This window comes from Dama dama, chromosome 9, assembly GCF_033118175.1.
Source record: "Dama dama isolate Ldn47 chromosome 9, ASM3311817v1, whole genome shotgun sequence".
Taxonomy (NCBI): Eukaryota; Metazoa; Chordata; class Mammalia; order Artiodactyla; family Cervidae; genus Dama; species Dama dama.
This window is the reverse complement of record NC_083689.1, coordinates 62276950-62297366: the sequence shown is the minus strand read 5'-3', so window position 1 is coordinate 62297366 and position 20417 is coordinate 62276950. Positions and strand designations below refer to the sequence as shown.

The following is a 20417-nucleotide window of genomic DNA, read 5'->3' as shown; positions in this document are numbered from 1 at the left end:
ATGGACAGAGCAGCCTGGCGGGCTACAATCCATGGGTTTTCAAAGAGTCAGATATGACTGAGTGACTAACACACACACCATAGCTAAAAAAAGAAATGTTGTATTAGTTACCTATTCCTGCTGTATTGTTACCTATACCAAAAAATTACTTGGTGGCTTAAAACAACCCAAATTTATTATCGTACAACTCTCTAGAGCAGAAATCTGACGTAAGTGTTATTACACTAAAATCAACGTGTCTTCAAAGCTGCCTTCCTTTTTGGAGACTCTCAGGGAGAATCTGTCTCCTTGCCCCATGTCTCAGCTTCTGCATTCCTTGCCATGGGACCCCTTCTTCTTCCTTCAAGGCTAGCAACAGCTGGTCAAGTCCTTCTCACACTGCATCACTCTTGACCTCCTCTCCTGCTTCTCACTTCTACTTTTATGGACCCTTCTAAAGGCCCACCTTTGCAACCAGGACAATTTCTCATTTCAAGATCCTTAACTTACACTTGATTTGGTCCAATAGGAAGAGGAGGAAAGAACAGTTGCCTGTGGCAGAGTAAGGAGAGACTCCCTAGGAAATGGGAAGAGATTGACTAGAAACTGGGGAGAAGGGGAGGGAGGTAGAGTTGTCAGAGATGAATCAGGCTTTGCACTCCCATGAGTGTGAGGATCATGGTGTCATTCATCAGGAATATTTGGTTTAGGGAAGTGACACAGTGATAAACTTAAGTTTGGATCTTTAGAGAAATAACTGACAACTTTTCCACTTTCAAATTTTGAATGGGGGATATATGATCAATAAATATTCAAGACATACAAGCCAGGGAGAGAAATCATGGGTGGGAACGACTGAGAGTGAGACCTGTTGAGATAGACACAGGGCACAAAGAAGGTAAAGAAGCGACACCTAGGTGGGGGAAAGACTGAGATGGGAAGAGAGAGATTCAAGTGAGAGAAAGTGTACAAGTAAGATGGGGAAGGAATACCATTAAGACGGGCCAGGTTGGCAAAAGGAGGAAGTAAGAGGCAGGAGTATCAACAGAGAGAATCTTAGAAAGGGACCAGCTCAAAGGTTTCTGGCATGAATTTGTTGGTCAATTTAAATTTCCCGTTCACTTGGGTTGTGTTCACAATTGTAAGTTAATAATTTTTCAGATTGTCTGGAAAGATTTATTTGCTTTCGGAGGTTAATTACTATCACAGCTCCTCTGTTTTGTTAAGCTTCCCCGAAGACTCTGTGGTCCAGGAAGTGGGGGTGGGGTGGGGTGAATTATCTTCCCAATAGGCCCTTTGCCACTTCCCTCCCTCGACCCTCCCCCGCTCCCACCCCACTCCCACTCCCCCCAACCTGTCTCACTAAAGGAAGACTTTCCCCTTCCCTTCCCTACATGACTTATTCTTGAAATGGTTTGTCTCTGGTATTGGAGGCCTTGGAAAGACGAGTTGAGGAAAAATGTTTCTCATTCTGTCACGATTCCTCACAGATATTACAATGCACTAGTGACACACAGGCAGGAGCTTTGGTAAGTCTCAACACAACTGGGAGTCTACGGTCCCCATTTCACACATGGGAGCCCAGGAGCTAGTCTTTTGTCTAACCCCTCGCTCAAGGTCACAAACTGATAAAGCCAGAATAGGCTTCCTCCAGATTATGGAAGCAAAACGAGTGTTGGCAGGATCACTTGGGAAGACTAGTCAGTTGAAATACTGACCGGAAAACTTGGACGCCTTATATCTAAGGGACTACGGATCTCACGCTGAACCCTGCTCACAAACTAACCATGCCCTGGCGGAGTCAGAGGCTGAGAAGGAAGTAGACTGTAGATTTCCCCTGGCACGGACACCACAGGCGCCTACCCTTTTCACGTTTATTATCTTTCGCTAGAGGAGTGGGTACTCAGAGAGGTTAATCAACTTGCCCAAGGTCACCCAGGAGCCAGCAGTGAGCCCAGGGCTACCTTCCTCGGTTGGGCAGCGGTCTCCAGGCGAGGCGCCCGCTGGCCCGTCCCCGAGGAGTGAGGTCCCTCTGGCCCCCGCCGCGCCCACTCCCGTGCGCACCCGGCCGCGCCCCCGCCATCCCTGGCCTCCGGAGGGGGCGGTCGCGGGGAGGATGCGGGCTGGGGGCCGCTGAGCCCGCGGAGCCACCGTCGGTCAGCCGAGAGGAGGACGATGCTCGGCGCGCTCAGGTGAGCCGGGGCTGGGGGCTCTCCGCCGCAGCCCCAGGCGGGCCCGCGCCTCTCGCTCGCCGGCCTCCCAGCGCGGGGGCTGGAGCCCGCACCCGAGGGGGCGGCGGGGAGGGCGCAGGCAGCGGCTGGGAGCGCGGCGGCGGCGGCGGCAGAAGCTCGGCTCCGCGGCGTGGGGTGGCCCTTCCCGTCCGCCGGGGCGCCTCGCTCCCTAGCCTCAGCCGAGGGTAGGTGCGGCCAGGGCGCCCGGGTCACAACCCCGCGAGCCCAAGCGTGCGCGGAGACGCGGCGGCGCGGCGGGGACGGGCTGGGGGCTCTGGATTCCTGGGACTCGGCTTTAGCTCAGGGATGGGCTGCGTGGCGACTCAGACTGTAGGTGGGCTGGCTGGTTGTGTAGTACACGCCTTCAGCATGGGACCACTAGGGTTGGGGCTCATGCCCTGCACTTGGGTACGTAAGTACTTGTGAAACTGCTTCTGTGTTTGCTGACTCTGTGAGGTAGTATAACGTGTGCGTGTATGTGTATGTGTGTGTGTGTGAGAGAGAGACATAGGCTGTGCGTCCATAACCGTGTGTGTGTGTGACAGGGTACATGTGTGGACAGTATGGATGATCCTGGATGTATAACGGAGAGAGTGGACTCTGGCTAACTCTCTCTGTGCATAACAAGATACGCATATCCAGCGTGTATAACTGGCTGTGTGGCTGTGTGTGTGAGTGACCGTGAGTGTGTGGGCACGCGGTACTGCATGAAGTATTGGTGGTGGCTGCCAGGGCTAGCTTCCTGCAGTTGTCTCTCACAGAATCCCAACCTCAGTTTAAGATGCCTTTCAGTTCAGCTTGCTCCCCAGTGTCTGGGGCTCTGCTGTTAGTCCCCTTTGGAAGAAGTGGCTGTTGATACAGGGAAGTGGTGGCTGGCAGAGGTGGAGAAGTCGTGGCATGAACTCATGTTCCTAGAGTTCACTGTTGAGAAAACATTGGCTTGGCTTCCTATTGATTCGTTAAAATGGATAAAAAATGTTTAAGATACAGGTTCAGCATGACCCAAACAGTGGCTTTTGATGGAAAGACCCTTAGGCTAGTTTGCTCTTCTTGTCTTAATATTACTGCGATGGAGTCCATGGGTCAGAAAGCTGTGGGTGACCCTGAGGGTGATGGATGGTGTTTGCCTAGGCCTCTGTGTGGAACCCCGGCCTCACTGATGAGGGAGGAGAGGTTGCTATGTGCCACTGGTGAGCCCAGGTGATGAAGGGAAAGGACACTGATGATGGACGCAGTGCCCTAGAAACAAGGAATAAGTCAGGACAGGGATGAGACTTGTGGAGTTCTGAGGAGCAGCTCTCTCCAGTAAGAAATGATGAGTGTGGAAAAAAATTAGTAAAAAGTATTTGCATCATTCTCACGTCATTTTTCTGTCTTATGTATATTTTTTCCATACCACCCTTACCCTGAACTCACTCCTGTGTCTGTATCATTTTCCACCTTGGAAATGTCTTCATTATAATTATTATTGTACAGCTGAGTGGGTCATCACTTAAACTCCAGGAGAGCTGTAGCACATTAGACAAGCGGGGGCATCAGGGAGTGTTCGGTTCAGCCCAGTTCAGTTCAGTTCGGTTGCTGAGGCCCAGAGGACAGTGATGCTCTTGGTTCCTCTCAGTTATCTGGATTTTGCTCCTGATGCTGCTCCTTCTAGGCGCCACGATGGCCTTGCAACCACCAAATCGAATACACTTTCTTCCATTTGAGTTCTTCCAAATCTCCCTAACACTGTTCATCCCCTCATCTCTTTCTTTAGCTTCACAGACTGAAGAACAGCACCCGAAACACAGTGTAAGCAACCTGCTACCCAGACCTCTTCCTGACTTTCCTGTCTTTTATTGAACCATCACCATCCTCCAAGTCACTGTGGCTGGAACCGAAGTCACTTCTTTATTTCTCCTCTTCATCAATAGCAGCCATTGCTTAATTAATAAGCAGGTCTTATTCATTTTTCCTCAATACCTATTGAAGCTAATTTTTTTGTTTTGTTTTGTTTTTTAATCTCACTGCCAGCACCTAATCAGGTGAAACCCATATTCAGGGATTTCCAGAGATAGAGACTGATACTGTAATCATTGAAAAAATGCAAAATAAATGCATATAGAGGAGTCCCTTGATATTATCAGTGACTAATAAATAAATTCTTTGGAAGAATCTGGACCTTCTGATGATTATAGTATTACATGATCAGATCAAATCTCTTGGTTTTTTAAAATCTCACTTTCTTTATCTATGAAATGGTAGATTTCAAGTAGAATTTACTTGTTAAATCATATCTAAGGTTTTCCCCAGCTAATCATATCTAAGGTTTTCCCCAGCTAATCATATCTAAGGTTTTCCCCAGCTCTAAAATTCTCTGCTTATCATTGATGTTCTTTGTTTTTGTGAGAAACTTTTAATGCCTTATCCTTCCAGTATCCAACCATCATTTTTTTTTTTTTTTAATAAAATTCAGCTTATCTTCAGGGAAAGGAACTAGGCAAAGAGAAAAGGGTGGAAATGCACTGTTGCCTTTGTTTTCTGGTTCAGAGTCCACAGCACACATCAAGTCTCAGAGTTGAAAAGGTCTTCTAGGTAACTATTCCTGCCTCCCATCAAGTGTCAGAATCTTCCATATTATTGCCCATTTGAAAATTTTTAAAAAGTGCCAAGTCTTACTAAGATGACTTCAAACAACATTGTAATTCAGGGTTTCTCAAACCTCTTGTACTATTAATCTTCTGGGTTAGATAATTTTTGTCGTACAGGACTAGCTTGTCCATAGTAGGATATTTAGCAACATCTCTGCTATTATTAGATTCCAGTAGCAACTCCCTGTTGTGACAACCAAAAACATCTACAGATATTACTAGTACCTCCTTTGGGGACAAAGTCCCCCCTCCAACACCTACTGAGAACGATTGTTGTAATTCAAACACAAGTCTTGGGACCTTGAACAGAAAGACCTTACAACAAAGTATGTTAATAGACAGAGGAATGCTGTGTTGTTAGCTGCTTTCCCACCCGCTTCCAACTTAGCCACCATCACACGTTTACCTTTATGCCTCCTGGTTTCTCACTGCCTTGTTGCTATGTCTGGAAATGCTCAAGATGCTGCTAAAGGCTGAGAAACGTTTTAGAGACAACATAGTAATAATCCTAATAGCTCACATTAATCCAGCCCTTATTATGTGCCAGACACAGCTCCAAATGCTTTACATGGATAATCTCATTTAATCTGCATTAAGAATCCTTTAAAAGAGATACTTTATTTCCTCCATCTTAGAGATGCTGCTGCTAAGTCACTTCAGTCGTGTCTGACTCTGTGCGACCCCATAGACGGCTAACTCAAATTTAGAGAGGTGGAATAGCATCCCCAAGTTCTCTCAGCTGTAAAGCGGTGAACCTGGGGTTGGGCTGTTTGCTCCAGAGTCTTTCTTCTAAACCTCCACATTAAACTGCCTTCTGAGAATGAGATCTTGATGTCACAGGGTAGAAAGGATCTTAAACATGGTGTAGTTCAATTGTAGAATTAACTGATTCTAGGTAAGTTAGAGACTGTGAGGTAGATATTTGTGTTCAGTTGATGTATTGTGACTTCTTCCCTGTTTTGTCTTCTGTCTCTGTAATTGAGGTTATTTAGAAATAGCTCTAAGGCACATGCAGAGTGAGAGAGGTGATGGCGGCCTTGGTTAAATTAGGGGAGAAGGGCTCAGAGAAAAGGAAGAATGGCAGGAGGAAGCAAACAATGGACGAAACATTTCTTTTCCCATTAAGTCCTTACTATTATCTAAACTTTAAATATCTATGTTATCACCCAAATAAAGTCACCATACTTTTATCAGTTCCCTCCTTCTGTATTCTTCTTGGCCTGCCCTTTCATTCGTCCATTCTGCTTGCTGTTTTTATACTATGGGGCATTAGAAAGTGGTATACATTTGGACAGATGGAAATATAAATGTGATATAAATAGCTACTAAACAGGCTTATCAATAGGGCTAACTTTAAATACAGTCAGAGTAAGAATGACTACTTTGCCAATTACCAATTACTTTACTTTACCAATTGAAGATCCAAGGCAAGTCCTAACAAGGGTGAGGGTCTTAGAGGGTCTTTCCTCTAAGACCCTATATCAGTACACAGATTGCTGGTCCCTGCTCCGAGAGTTTCTAATTCAGTGTTTCTGGGCTCGGGTCTGAGGATGTGCATTTCTTACAGGTTCCCAGAAGATGCTGATGCTGCTAGTCCAAGGACCACAACTTGGGAATAACATAGTTAAGACCTAATAACCAAATAAAGCTCACGACCCACCCACCTGAGACTTTTTAAACAAAAAGTTATCTTATTTTTAAGACAACTAAATATTTGGATTTATGAGAATCAATACAGCAAGATTAAAAGAACAATAATTACTAGGGGCTAATTGACATCTGTCACTTAGCCTTTCATTTTGAATTTCAGAAAAACCTTTTGTTTTTTTTCAGCTATGGTATTTCTGGGTTAATATTTCTGATCTTAGATCTTTTCTTGTTCCCTCCTTCCACCTATTGCTCAATTTGGGTGACAGAAATCCTCATTATTCACAGGATAACCCAAATAAAAAGTACTTTAAAATCTTATCTATTGCCAGATAAATTCTGATCAGTCCTTCTGAGATTAAGAAAGATGTTACCTCTGCATCCAGCTTTTGTTTCCTGTTGCTTTATACTTCTTTTCCCTTTTAAATCAGTACCAGCCCACTGAAGAAACCCAACAGAAATTCAAGTCAAAACAGTAATAGGTAACTGATTAATTTGTTTTAAATTTCAGAGAACTTTCTTTAAAATCAAATTTCAAACTCACTCAACCTCTTCCTTCTTCTTGACTGCCAGCGTGTGTTTCTTTTTGCAGGACCACACATTCTCCACCTAAACAAGGTGTCTCCAAATACTTAGAAAGATTCAGTGATTCTGAAGCTCAGATGCAATTTAAATAATGTTAATTGAATATTTACTCTGTGCTGTGGAGTTGTTACACCTATTATTTTTTATTTTTCCATCAGTTACAGAGAGATGAGGTTTGTTTGTGTAGAGACGAGGAAAACAAAGCCTAGAAATTTAAACTCTCGTAATATTAGAAAGCTAATTGTATTAGTAAATATATATAATTTTGTCCTATATAATAAAGGCCACATTAGTTTGCTTAAACAAAAAGTGAAATTTATTGGAAGGATAATGGGGCTTCTTGTAGATCAAGGAACTAGACCCCAGGAAAAATGGGAACAAGGTCATCTCCAGAGAACTCAGTTCCAGGCATTCACAATCTTTTCCCCATTGCTCTTCAGTTAATGTGACACATTCCCGCGATTGTGTCTCTTGGTTCAAATTCTCAAGAGAAAGGATCTGATGGCCCAAGGTTATAGCAGAAAAGTGGTTGCCAGGGCTCACTCTTGTACTGTGGTAGGTATTCCTAGTAAAAGTGATCTAGAAGATGCTTGAGTGAATATCTCCTGTTGTCACATAATTAGTTGGCAGAGACTAGATTTGAGCTCTGGTTTGACTCTAATTCCAATGCATTTCTCCTACCAAAGGGATAGTTGAGAGAGAAGCACGTTAATTTGGCATGTAGTAATGGCCACTTGCCTTTGTTTTCAAGGTTCATCCATGTTAGACCTTCCCTGTGTAGGGTCTTACAGCTTTCATTTGTGCATGCCTCCTGGGCCTCCCTGGGTGGCTCAGATGGTAAAGAATCTGCCTGCAATGCAGGAGACCTGGGTTCGATCCCTAGGTTGGGAAGATCTCCTGGAGAAGGGAATGACTACCCACTCTAGTATTCTTGCAAAATTCCATGGACAGAGGAGCCTGGCGGGCTACAGTCCATGGACTCACTAAGAGTTGGACATGAGTGAGCAACTTAGGCTTTCCCTCTGTCTCTACCCTGGTTTCTGATACTTCTGTGACTGCATCCTGGCTTCTCTCTATCCATCCAATCTCTGTACCATGTGGCCTGGTTTCTCATCCTGCTGAGGCATGTCGTGTCTCTGGCTCACCTAGAACAGCTCTAGCTCACAGATTGTATGAGCTGAAGGAATCTATCGTCTTGTCCCATCTTCTACCTGTATAGCAAATCATTTCTAAAGTATGCCAGGCACTTACCACGAGCATTGCTGAGAGCTCTATATCTCATTCAACTCTTCTAACAACCCTGTTGTTGCCTTTTGGGGGGTTTATTTCCCAATATTTTATTGTAAAAAAAATTTAAGAAAAAGTTGAAAGACTTGTATAGTGAATACCAAATACTTACCAAGTAGGTTCTGTAATAATATTTTACTAACTTCTTTTTAAAAACTACCATATTTCTATCTTCACTCCTCTATCCATTCAGCAATTAATTTTTTTTGATAATTTCAAAGTAAGCTGTTGTTTCTAATTCTCATTTTTATCACTGGGAAACTGAGACCAAGACAGGTGACATGACTTACCTGAGGTCATTCATGAGGAGGCAGTCGATTATCACTGGAGCTCTTACTCCCCCAAGCCATTTTCTTAACCACCAAGCAGTATTGTATCTCCTGGTAGGGCAGAAAGAAAGACTCACTCAAGGTTGCTTAGTGTCAGGGCAATGACTAGCACCAGGTCATCTGATTCTCAAGCTCCCAAAAGTTCCATTGCATTGAACCATGATAAACAGTCTACTTTCCACGTAGAAGCAGGGTTTCTTCTGCTCCACAAATATCTGCAGATTTGGTGCTTTATAACCTACAAAATCTCTGGAAAAATCTGATTTTTGACACAGGTGATTTTGCAGAACTAATACACTTTTTCTTCCTTCTCAACATTTTAAAATAATTTGTGGAAACAACAGGCTGGGAAATTATCATTTTAGATAACTTGTTACTGCTCAGAGGACTTTCACATATGTTATCTTATTTGAACTTCATGAGTAATAGCAGATCTACAAGACAGGTGGGCTGGATATCTAAACTACCTTGAACAGCTGGAGACCTGGGAATTATGGAAGCAAAATGAGGAACTTAGTGTCACATACTGCTATGAGCAAAGTTGGACTTTGTTTTAAAAAAAGTTTTCTCTTCAAGTGTCAGTAGACTTTCTTGTAGGTTTTAATGAGCTACACAAATAATTAATTAATAAAATTGAGCTGCAAAAGTTGAGGCGGGGAACTATTGAGGTCTGGATCATTCATGGGATAACTTAATGGTTGAAAGGTCTGGGCTATGGTGTGGCCTTGGATAATATCTTCTTTCTATGCCTCAGTTTTCTCATCTGTGAAATAGGATAATTGTAGTAGCATCCTTTGTAGCATGATGTGAAGATGAAATGAGGTAATGCATGTGAAGAATTTGGTCCTTAGTATGTGTTAAAAAGTATCAGTTATAGAAACATTATTCTTCTCCTGCTTCTTACCCTAGAAGTCTTGTCTGTGTTAAGTGGGCCCCCTTAAAATCTACAGTTTAATTTTACATTTTCCAAGAGGTTTGTTTGCAAACTACTGGTAGAAAACTGTGGGCAGCAGCCTTTCGGGAGGTAACATCTTATCAGTCCAGTAAAGATGCAGATTCTGCTCAAGAATTTACATCTAAGCTCTAAATAGCACATGTCCTTTGAGATTGCACTGGTGTGCTTAATTGTATATGCTAATCAGCACATGATATCTGGAGTAGAGAGTTCTGTATATACTGTTTTCTACTCCAAGAGGTTTAGAAGAATTAGAAAAGAGTGGGGACAGAAGAGATAAACATGCTGGCAGAGATCTTTCTTTCGGTATGCGTAGCAAATACTGTAATCTTGGTTGCTCAGCTGATGAGGTATTTAAACAGATATAGGAAAACAATGAAAGAGGATTTCAGAAGGGTGTGCTCACCTGGTGGATTGCAATCCAACCTTGATGTGTTTCCCAAACTGCTCTCCATGAATCATCTGCACCAGAATCACTGAGACATTTGTTAAAATGCAGATTCCTGGACCTACTGATTCAGAAATGCTTTGAATGAGGCACCCAAACCTTCAGTTTTGCAAGTGATTTTAAGTATTCTACTGTTTGAGAACCACTACTGTCAGCAACATAATACTGCAAGATCTAAAACACTAATTTGGAAGCTTAATTTTGATGGAATGCAAATTTTAGCTTGACCTGCTCCCAATTCCAGGCCTCTGAAATCAGTGGTGACAAAACCCTTTGGGCATTTCCAGGCTCAGGTTTCAGGGGCCTATTTTATAGAGAAGAGGAATAATTTCTGTAATCATATCCCAAAGTAGGGAAGATCGGCCCCCAGATGCTTAGCTGCCTTTGTGGAGAAGCAGAGTATGAAGCATTCAGACTCCAATGACTGAGGAACTGCCAAACTGGAGACCAGCCTTGCTACAGTAGCTGGCTAACATTATATTGTGAAATCTCTGGGTACCTGCTTTTTAAGTATTCATTTTTACTTATTTTTTGCAGTAACTTTGTGATATCGGTATTACCCTTGCCCCTATTATACAGATGAAGCCACTGAAGCTAAAGAAAGTAAGCAATTTGTCAAAGGTGTAGTGGTAATTGATGCCTTGAGTCAGGGGCTTGCAAACTATGTGACTGGCTGCCTGTTTTTGACTGGCCTACAAGTTCAGAATGTTTTTTTACATTTTGTGATTGTTGATAAAAACCTAAAGAAGAATAATTTTGTGACACATGAAAATTGTTAAAGATTCAAATTCAGTGTCCATAAATAAGTTTTGTTGGAAAGCAGTTATGCTCATTTATTTATGTATTGTCTGTGGCAGTTTTTACACTGTAGCACCAGAGTTGAGTAGTTGTGATGATGACCTTATGCTTGAAGAAGCCTAAAATCTTTGCTAAATGGCCCTTTACAGAAAACAAAACAAGCAAACAAACAAACAAAAAGCTGCCAATTTCTTCTTTGAATGCAATGCTAGAATTTCCCAAACTTCAGTTATTTGGGAGTAACTACTGTTGTGATTACTGCCACCTTCTCTTGCAAACATTTAGAACATTATATGCATAGCATTTTCCTTTAGAGCAATTAGTTTTCCTTAGATAAATTTATTTTACAGAGAAAGAAAAGTATAAGTGCAAACCAGTATGAGTTGAAGGAAATAGAAGGTAACTGTAAAAAAGACACAAAAAACACACAAAGCAACATATTAGATTTCAGCTAAATATTTGGAGCAGATACTATCAACTCTTCCTCCCATTTCCCTACAGATCCTCTCAACATTTCTGTGTATACCATCCTGACTTACAATGGTGAACCAGCATAATATTTGGAGGGCTGCCCTGGGTCTGCTGAAATCAACCTTTTTTACAAGCACAATGACTGACGGTGCTTAGGAATCCATGTCCCCCTGTGGATGGCTCTTAACCAATACCTAATGGCTGTGGGAGTATCAGTATCCCAGTTCCCTCCCCACTTGTTCAGGATAGTTTTGAGGCATATGTTTTATACTGTTTCCCAGAACTTCCCAGTGGGATTAAGCTTCAGTAGCTTAATAAGCTGCCTTTCATCCTCTCTCCTATATCATTACTTCCCTGCCAGTGTACCTGCAACTGTCAGATCAACTATGTGCATCTTTTTAACCCTCACTTCAAGATCTGCTTCTTAGGAGGAAGCCGGAAGACAGCAGTGCTTCTAACAAAAGACTGTGAGACTCTGACCTGTTTTGTTTTTTTTAATTATAAAAGAGAGATTTTACCAAATATGAAGGACTTGATGATAAGCTGTCTATGAATCCTTTTCTTCAATGTAAATAACAGTAAATAAAATAGAAAACCAAAAAATATCACATTTTTTACCACATGATCCAATGGTACTTCTGTCCACCTATTGCCTAATATCATGTGCTTTTTCCAGGAGGTATGAGAACCATACTTGCAAAATCTATGTTCTACCTTAAGGAGTCATCTAAGAACAGTAGAATCAGCAATATCTGGGAACTTGTTAGAAATGCAGTTTGTTCACTCTAAACCTACCGAATCAGAAACTTGAGGCTAGTGCTCAGTCATTGTGTTTTAACAAGCCTTCAGGTGATTCCTGTGCATGCTTAAACATAAGAACCACCACTGTACAGTAAACAGTCTCTTATTTAGTTCTGCTTTCATTGCATTCCTGGATTTCATCAGAATTCAGAATCATCCAAGACTTGCTCTTCCCCTCAAACGTGACTGACAGATGGTTTTCTGGCTTCTGTTGAGCCTCCCACTGAGATGGACCTTGTTGCTTGCCAAAGCATACAGGTCAATAATTGGACAGCTCTGTGTTAAATGACCCACCTCACAGTGTGGCTCAAACTTCTCTTGAGACTCCCACTGATTCCCCTTTGGCAACTCAAAGACAAGTCTAATTCCTTCTCTAATTATCAAGTGGAAATTTCACATCATGTCATGCCATTCATTCAAGAAATACTGATCATGCACTTGTAGGTCATCCTTGTAGAACCTGTGACTGTGCTGGGAGTGGGACAGTAATCAAGTGATCAGAAAAGTAAGTATGTAAATAAATGACCCTTGAATCTTTTTCTTTATGAAATACCCAGATCCACATTTACTGGGATCGGGTTTCTTGTAATGTCACTGTCTTCTTCACGTTCTTTTGTGGTGGTAGAGGATATGTGCCTTATAAAAAATATGATTTCTTGAAATGCTTTAGATATACTTCATTCAGTTCTACATGAAATGGACATTCATGTTCCTCCTTTACATTTCCTGTAATTCATTTTTTCCCCCCAAAGATAGAATGAGTATGCCTCTTAGTCTTTCATTGGTTAAGGGCTATTTTCAGTATTAGTTTTTTAATTAAAAGACTAAAGTTTCCAGCTGAGAAATGTTTACTTACCTAGTAAGAATATTTTTTTAGTTATTTTGAAAAAAAATTAAAAGCCATTTTTCATGCTAATTGTATATATCAGCATAGTAGTCCCATAAGTGTAACTGAATTGGCATCTGTGTGGATTTTCAGCTATGGAAATGAGACAGCTTTTTATTTAGACCGAATCTTTCTAGATGACTTAGCACAAATAGCATTTTGACATCCAGTCCTAGAAAGAAACACTTGCAATGAAGGTTCAACTCTTAGAATACAGATATTTTTTTCATGGTTTATACACATTTGTACTTGTGAACTACCATCACTTAGATGTCTCAGTCAGTTCAGTCATTCAGTCGTGTCCGACTCTTTGTGACCCCATGGACTGCAGCATACCAGGCTTCCCTGTCCATCACTAACTCCTGGAGCCTACTCAAACTCATGTCCATTGTGTCAGTGATGCCATCCAACTATCTCATCCTCTGTCATCCCCTTCTCCTCCTGCCTTCAATCTTTCCCAGCATCAGGGTCTCTTCCAGTGAGTCAGTTCTTCACATCAGGTGGCCAAAGTATTGGCGTTTCAGCTTCAGCATCAGTTCTTCCAATGAATATTCAAGACTGATTTCCTTTAGGATGGACTGGTTGGATCTCCTTGCTGTCCAAGGGACTCTCAAGAGTCTTCTCCAACACCACAGTTCAAAAGCATCAATTCTTGGGCTCTCAGCTTTCTCTATAGTCCAACTCTCACATCCATACATGACTACTGGGAAAACCATAGCTTTGACAAGACAGACCTTTGTTGGTAAAGTAATGTCCCTGCTTTTTAATATGCTGTCTAGGTTAGTCATAGCTTTTCTTCCAAGGTGCAAGCATCTAGATAAACAAATAATGTGAATTTTTACTAATTTATAGTGAGATTCTTTTAGAGAGTATGATCAGCTGATTGAAGTAAATTTCTGAGCCAGCATCCTATTGATTCCAAACATTTTCCAGAAAACAAAGTCTTAGTAAGTAGCCAAGGAGAGGACTTTTTTCTTCCATTTAGTGAGAATTTATACAATTTCAGTCTTTCAGATTATCCCTGAGTCTCTTTCACAGTGAAGGTAACTAGGAAATCATGATCACCATGGGATGCAGAAGACTTTGGGGAAAATGCTTGTGTGTTTGATCCTGGTGAGATTGACTGTTTTGGTACATGCGGCTGGTATTGGGTTAGGGTAATGAGGTAATGAGGCTAACAATAAGCATTTGACAGCCAACTCTTAGCAAATATCTGGCTTTAGTTAATTATACATTTTTGTGCTCTTCTTTTAGTCCTACCTATTCAGAAATGACTGGGATAATGCTCAGGAGATGGAATCTGTTTGAGACAGTATAGGTGAATTGAGCATGCATTTGTTTTAATTGGAAAATTATTAAAACACTTGATCTCTTGCTGGGGTTTTGAGCAGAACTAACATAGAGTATCACAGTGCTACAGTTTTAGCACTGGAAGAAACCTTACCAGTCACCAGTCACCAGAATTATATCCTTCATTTAGATATCCTTAATTACCCATATGCTGCCTAAATACCTCCAATGGCAAGTGACTCACCTTTTCAAAATTTCCTTTAACTTCTAAGAAGTTCTAATTACTTGAAGTTTCTTCCTTTGCTCAGCCTGTCTAGTACTGTCTGGCCCAGTTGATTCTACTGTTGGGAAAACTGAGACCCAGACTGATGAACAAACTTGCCTAGGAATAGGAGCAGTGAGTTAGTAGTGGGTCAGGCTGAGTGATTCCTGGTCTAGTGTTCTTTCCAGCGTGCCAAGCTCCCCCTCTCAATTTGGCAACTAAGATAAATAATGTTTTACTTATTCCTGACACTTGTCCAAAACAAAGGTATTGGAATATGCCCTTTGATGTAGAAATTTAATCCATGGAAGCATACTCTATAAAGAAACGTGGTCAGTCCTCGCACAGTTATGCATGAATATACGCTCGCAGCCAAAACCAAAGGAAAAAAACCAAAGTGCAAAAAAGCAAGCTGAGTTATGACATTGCTCCAAGTTGGCAGATGCTGGCACTGCACCAGCCTACATCGATATTTCACTCCAGTAGGTGAGGACTATTTACAGGCGGGCCCTGTGCTCACGCTCCTCATAATAGAGATGCAACTACACGCCTTGTGTTAACCATTAACAACTGTTCCACAGCAGTCTTTCAGAGTATTCTCAGTAAAAGGACATAGGTAAAGATGAGATGTGCTTACCTTCGGGGTTCGCCCTTTAGTTATTCACAATTTGTAAGTCAGAAAACTAAGGGTCGGAATCAGCATTTGGTGGCACGAAGAATATCACCTCTTTCTTCTCCTTCTGCTCCGCTTTTAAGGAAAGATAAGTCTCAATGTATACAGCAAAGAAAAGAAGCTTCAAGGAATCTGATGAAGTTGCATGGTTCTGTATCTTTACTTTTATAGCAAAGTGTTTTGAATGATTAGTAGCTTGAGCTTTTCCTACTGCTGAGATAATACTGAGACCTTCATTTATACCTCAAATGCTAGAAAGGTTTATTTGACTCCCTCTTTCTCTTGTTCCCCAGAACTTGCTCTGCTTTTCTTCCCCTGGTTATGACAATCTAAGACTGTTTCTCTGAAGGAGATGAGGATACAGTATGACTGTCATTAAAACACACACATACACATGCATGTGTGCCACAGACATACACAGTCTAATTGAATTTGAATTAGAAATAAGATAAATAAATAAATTAGAAATTTTAGAAGTGACATAGCTTATATCTGAGCATGGGAGATACTCAGTTGACTGTGCTTTTAATTAACTAGGTAGTATTTTGTTAAGGTGTCAGAAACATAAGTATGCAAAATAAAAGCATGGTTCCTTATACACACCTGTCACTCTGAGTATTCTTCCCAGCAGCTGGTGTCCCTATAATCACAGCTCTGATTAGATATTCCTGGTAAGCATGACAAAAAATAGTGGACTGTAATCAATGAATGAATTTAGGATAGGTACTGATCACCATTTTCTCTTTTGTTATTCTTCCTTTATCTCTAACAAAATGCATGTTCTCACTGGTTTGTTAAATGGCAGTCATTTTAAATTTGCTCATTGAGTTTCCATGAGCAAAATATAATAATGTACATTGCTATGTATATACAGTTTTCCTCATGTTGTAACATTTTTCAAATGCAGTTTCAGTGACTCAAGCTAGCTTTTAACTGTTGTTTTTTTTTTTAAGTTCCAGCTTTTCTTCCCTCTAATCTATATACAAATATAATATTGATTTTCCTGTATATCTCTAAGAATTTTTTTTGTTTCAAATAACACTTGGAACCCAACTCAAATTGGCTTAAACATGAAAAAAGAGAATTTATTGGCTCAGTATAATTGGGAAGTTCAAGTATAAAACTGTCATAAGACACTGCTAGACCTTAAGTCTCAAATTATTTCATCAGGATATGGCAATCTCTGTGTTACAACTCTGCTTTCCATTGGTATTAACTTCATTCTCAGACAAAATTTCCCCCATAGTGGCATGGTTGGCCACCATCAGCTTTAAATTTAAAGTTTAGCAACACCAGGAGAAAGACAGACTCTTTCTAGCAAATATCTCAGGGCTGGCTTTACAGTCTAGCCAGTGAATTAATGAATCCCTGGGGCCGGAGAATGAACTGTTCTGATTGGCCAGCCCTGGTCAGATGCTCACCAGTGGGCTTGAGGCAGGGGAGGGGTTCCAAAAAGGAAAATCGAGGCATTATTCTCAGAGAAAGAGGAAATAAATGGTTAGCAGAAAATTAAAGCAACATGTTCCCTTTCATGAGGAGTTTCCCTTTTTAACAGTGGGGGCAACAGTGATAGGATGAAAAGAACTATGCAAGATAAAGCTTGAGTTTCAGAATTCCCAGCCCTGAATGCAATTCCTAGTTTGGTTAAGTACTAGCTATGTGACTTTGGCAAGTCAGTTAACCTCTTTGATTCTTAGTCTCTCCATCTAACAATAAATTCTCAGAGGTTAGAGGAGAAGGAAAAGGACAGCATTTGGCACTTGTTAATACTAATGAGTAAATAAATAAGAGGAACTGATTTTTTATATTTTTAAAAATTATATTTATTCTGGAGTGGTTCATATTCTACCTCCCAGAGGGAAAGTCACAAGCTCTCAAACCTCACTTTCCTCATTTGCAAAACAAAGTAACTACTTAGTTGACTCAAGATATATCTATGAAGGGGATACAGTATGTTAGGCATTTTTATAGGCACTGATGTTATAATAGTGATCAAGATATAACTATGCCCTCTTGAGACTTACATTCTAGGAAGGGAGATAGATCACTAATAAAGAAGCAAAGGAGTATATATAATGTATGTACTAAGAAGAAAAAAATAGAGTGGATTACAGAAATGTTCAGAAAATGAGGTCTGAAATTTTACTTAAGTCATCAGGAAAGTGGCATTTGGGCTGTGTCCCTAGGGAAGTAACAGAGTGGTCTACATAGTAGCTTTCCAGGGAGAGGAAACAAGTGAAAAGGCCCTGAGGTGAGAGCCTACATTGATGGTCAATGAGAAAAGCAAAACCAGTGAGTACAAAGGCAGTGAGTGGATGGGGCATTGGAGAGGAGCTGGGCTCAGACTGTGATAAGCTGGTTGTTCAGTCACTCAGTCATCTCCAACTCTTTGTGACTCCATAGACTGCAGCACACTAGGCTTTCCCTGTCCTTCAACATCTCCCGGAGCATGCTCAAACTCATGTCCATTGAGTCAGTGTTGCCATCCAACCATCTCATCCTTTGTTGTCCCCTTCTCCTTCTGCCTTCAATCTTTCTTAGCATCAGGGTCTTTGCTAATGAGTCAGCTCTTCACATCAGTTCACCAAAGTATTGGAGCTTCAGCTTCAGCATCAGTCCTTCCAATGAATATTCAGGACTGATTTCCTTTAGGATGGCTGGTTTGATCTCCTTGCAGTCTAAGTGATTCTCAAGAGTCTTCTCCAACACCACAGTTCAAAAGCATCAATTCTTTGGTGTTCAGCCTTCTTTATGGTCCAACTCTCACATCCATATATGACTACTGGAAAAGTCATACCTTTGACTATACAGACTTTGTTGGCAAAGTAATGTCTCTGCTTTTTAATATGCTGTCTAGGTTGGTCATAGCTCTTCTTCCAAGGAGCAAGCGTCTTTTAATTTCATGGCTGCAGTCACCATCTGCAGTGATTTGGGAGTCCTCCAAAATAAAATCTCTCACTGTTTCCATTGTTTCCCCATCTATTTGCCATGAAGTGATGGGATCGGATGCCATGATCTTAGTTTTTTGAATGTTGAGTTTTAAGCCAACTTTTCACTCTCCTCTTTCACCTTCATCATGAGGCTCTTTAGTTCCTCTTTGCTTTCTGCCATAAGGATGGTATCATCTCCATATCTGAGGTTGTGGTTATTTCTCCCAGCAGTCTTGATTCCAGCTTGTGCTTCATCCAACCCAGCATTTCTCATGACGTACTCTGCATATAAGTTAAATAAGCAGGGTGACAATATACAGCCTTGATGTATTCCTTTCCCAATTTGGAGCCAGTCTGTTGTTACATGTCTGGTTCTAACTGTTGCTTCTTGACCAGCATACAGATTTTACAGGAGGCAGGTAAGGTATTCTCATCTCTAAGAATTTTCCACTGTTTGTTGTGATCCATATAGTCAAAGGCTTTAGCATAGTCAATGAAGCAGAAGTAGCTGTTTTTCTGGAATTCTCTTGCTTTTTCTATGATCTGACACACGTTGGCAATTTGATCTCTGGTTCCTCTGCCTTTTCTAAATCCAGTTTGAATGTCTGGAAGTTCTCGGTTCACATACTGTTGAAGCCTGGGCTTGGAGAATTTTGAGCATTACTTTGATAGCATATGAAATGAGTGCAATTGTGCAGTAGTTTGAACATTCTTTGGCATTGCTCTTCTTTGGGATTGGAATGAAAAGTGATCTTTTCCAGTCTTGTGGCCAATGCTGAGTTTTCCAAATTTGCTGGCCTACTGAGTGCAGCACTTTCATAGCATCATCTTTTAGGATTTGAAATAGCTCAGTTGGAATTCCATCACCTCCACTAGCTTTGTTTGTAATGATGCTTCCTAAGGCCCACGTGACTTCACACTCCTAGATGTCTGGCTCTAGGTGAGTGACCGATCACACCATCATGTTTATCTGGGTCATTAAGATCTTTTTTGTGTAGTTCTTCTGTGTATTCTTGCCACCTTTTCTTAATATCTTTTGCTTCTATTAGGTCCATACCATTTCTGTCCTTTATTGTGCCCATCTTTGCATGAAACATTCCCTTGATATCTCTAACTTTCTTGAAGTGATCTCTAGTCTTTCCATTCTATTGTTTTCCTCTATTTCTTTGCATTGTTCACTTAGGGAGGCTTTCTTATCTTTCCTTGCTATTCTTTGAAACTCTGCATTCAGATGGGTATAACAATCCTTTTCCCCTTTGCCCTTTACTTCTCTTCTTTTTTAAAATTTTTAGAAATTTATTCATTTTTTAATTGAAGGATAGTTGTTTTACAGAATTTTGTTGTTTTCTGTCTTTTCTCAGCTATTTGTAAGGCCTCCTCAGACAGCCATTTTACCTTTTGCATTTCTTTTTCTTGGAGATAGTTTTGATCACTGCCTCCTGTCCAAGGTTATTAGCCTCCATCCATAGTTCTTCAGGCACTCTGTCTATCATATCTAGTCCCTTGAATCTGTCACTTCCAATGTATAATAGTAAGGGATTTGATTTAGATCTTACCTTAATGGCCTCACGGTTTTCCCTACTTTATTCAATTTAAGTCTGAATTTTGCAATACAGAGTTCATGATCTGAGCCACAGTCAGCTCCTAGTCTTGTTTTTCCTGACTGTATAGTGCTTCTCCATCTTCAACTGCAAAAAATATAATCAATCTGATTTCGGTATTGACCACCTGGTGATGTCCATGTATAGGGGTCGTCTCTTGTGTTGTTGGATGAGGGTGTTTTCTATGACCAGTGCGTTCTCTTGGCAAAACTCTGTTAGCCTTTGCGCTGCTTCATTTTTATTCCAGGGTCAAACTTACTCTGGTTATCTCTTGACTTCCTACTTTTGCATTCCAGTCCCCTATGATAAAAAAGACATCTTTTTTTTGCTGTTAGTTCTAGAAGGTCTTGTAGGTCTTCATAGAACCATTCAACTTTAGTTTCTTCAGCATTAGTGGTTTAGGACATAGACTTGGACTACTGTGATATTGAATAGTTTGCCTTGGAAATGGACAGAGATCATTCTGTCGCTTTTGAGATTGGACCCAAGTATTGCATTTCTTGTACTCTTTTGTTGACTATGAGAGCTTCTCCATTTCTTCTAAGGGATTCTTTCCCACAGTAGTAGAAATAATGGTCATCTGAATTAAATTTGCCCATTCCAGTCCATTTTAG

The 20417-nt window shown here is 41.0% G+C and overlaps 1 protein-coding gene across 5 annotated transcripts in view; it reads left to right on the top strand.

The window, feature by feature from the left end:
* The first annotated feature begins 1831 nt into the window (after positions 1-1831).
* HTR4 (5-hydroxytryptamine receptor 4) overlaps positions 1832-20417 on the top strand; it is a 186170-nt gene continuing 167584 nt past the window's right edge. For 4 of the 5 annotated variants that reach the window (XR_009694198.1, XM_061151678.1, XM_061151680.1 and 1 more), the window contains exon 1: positions 2140-2171. The gene's annotated coding sequence lies outside the window, so the exon portion shown is untranslated. Of the gene's footprint in view, positions 2172-20417 lie in introns of all 5 variants that reach the window. The other variant, XM_061151676.1, reaches the window with a different exon arrangement.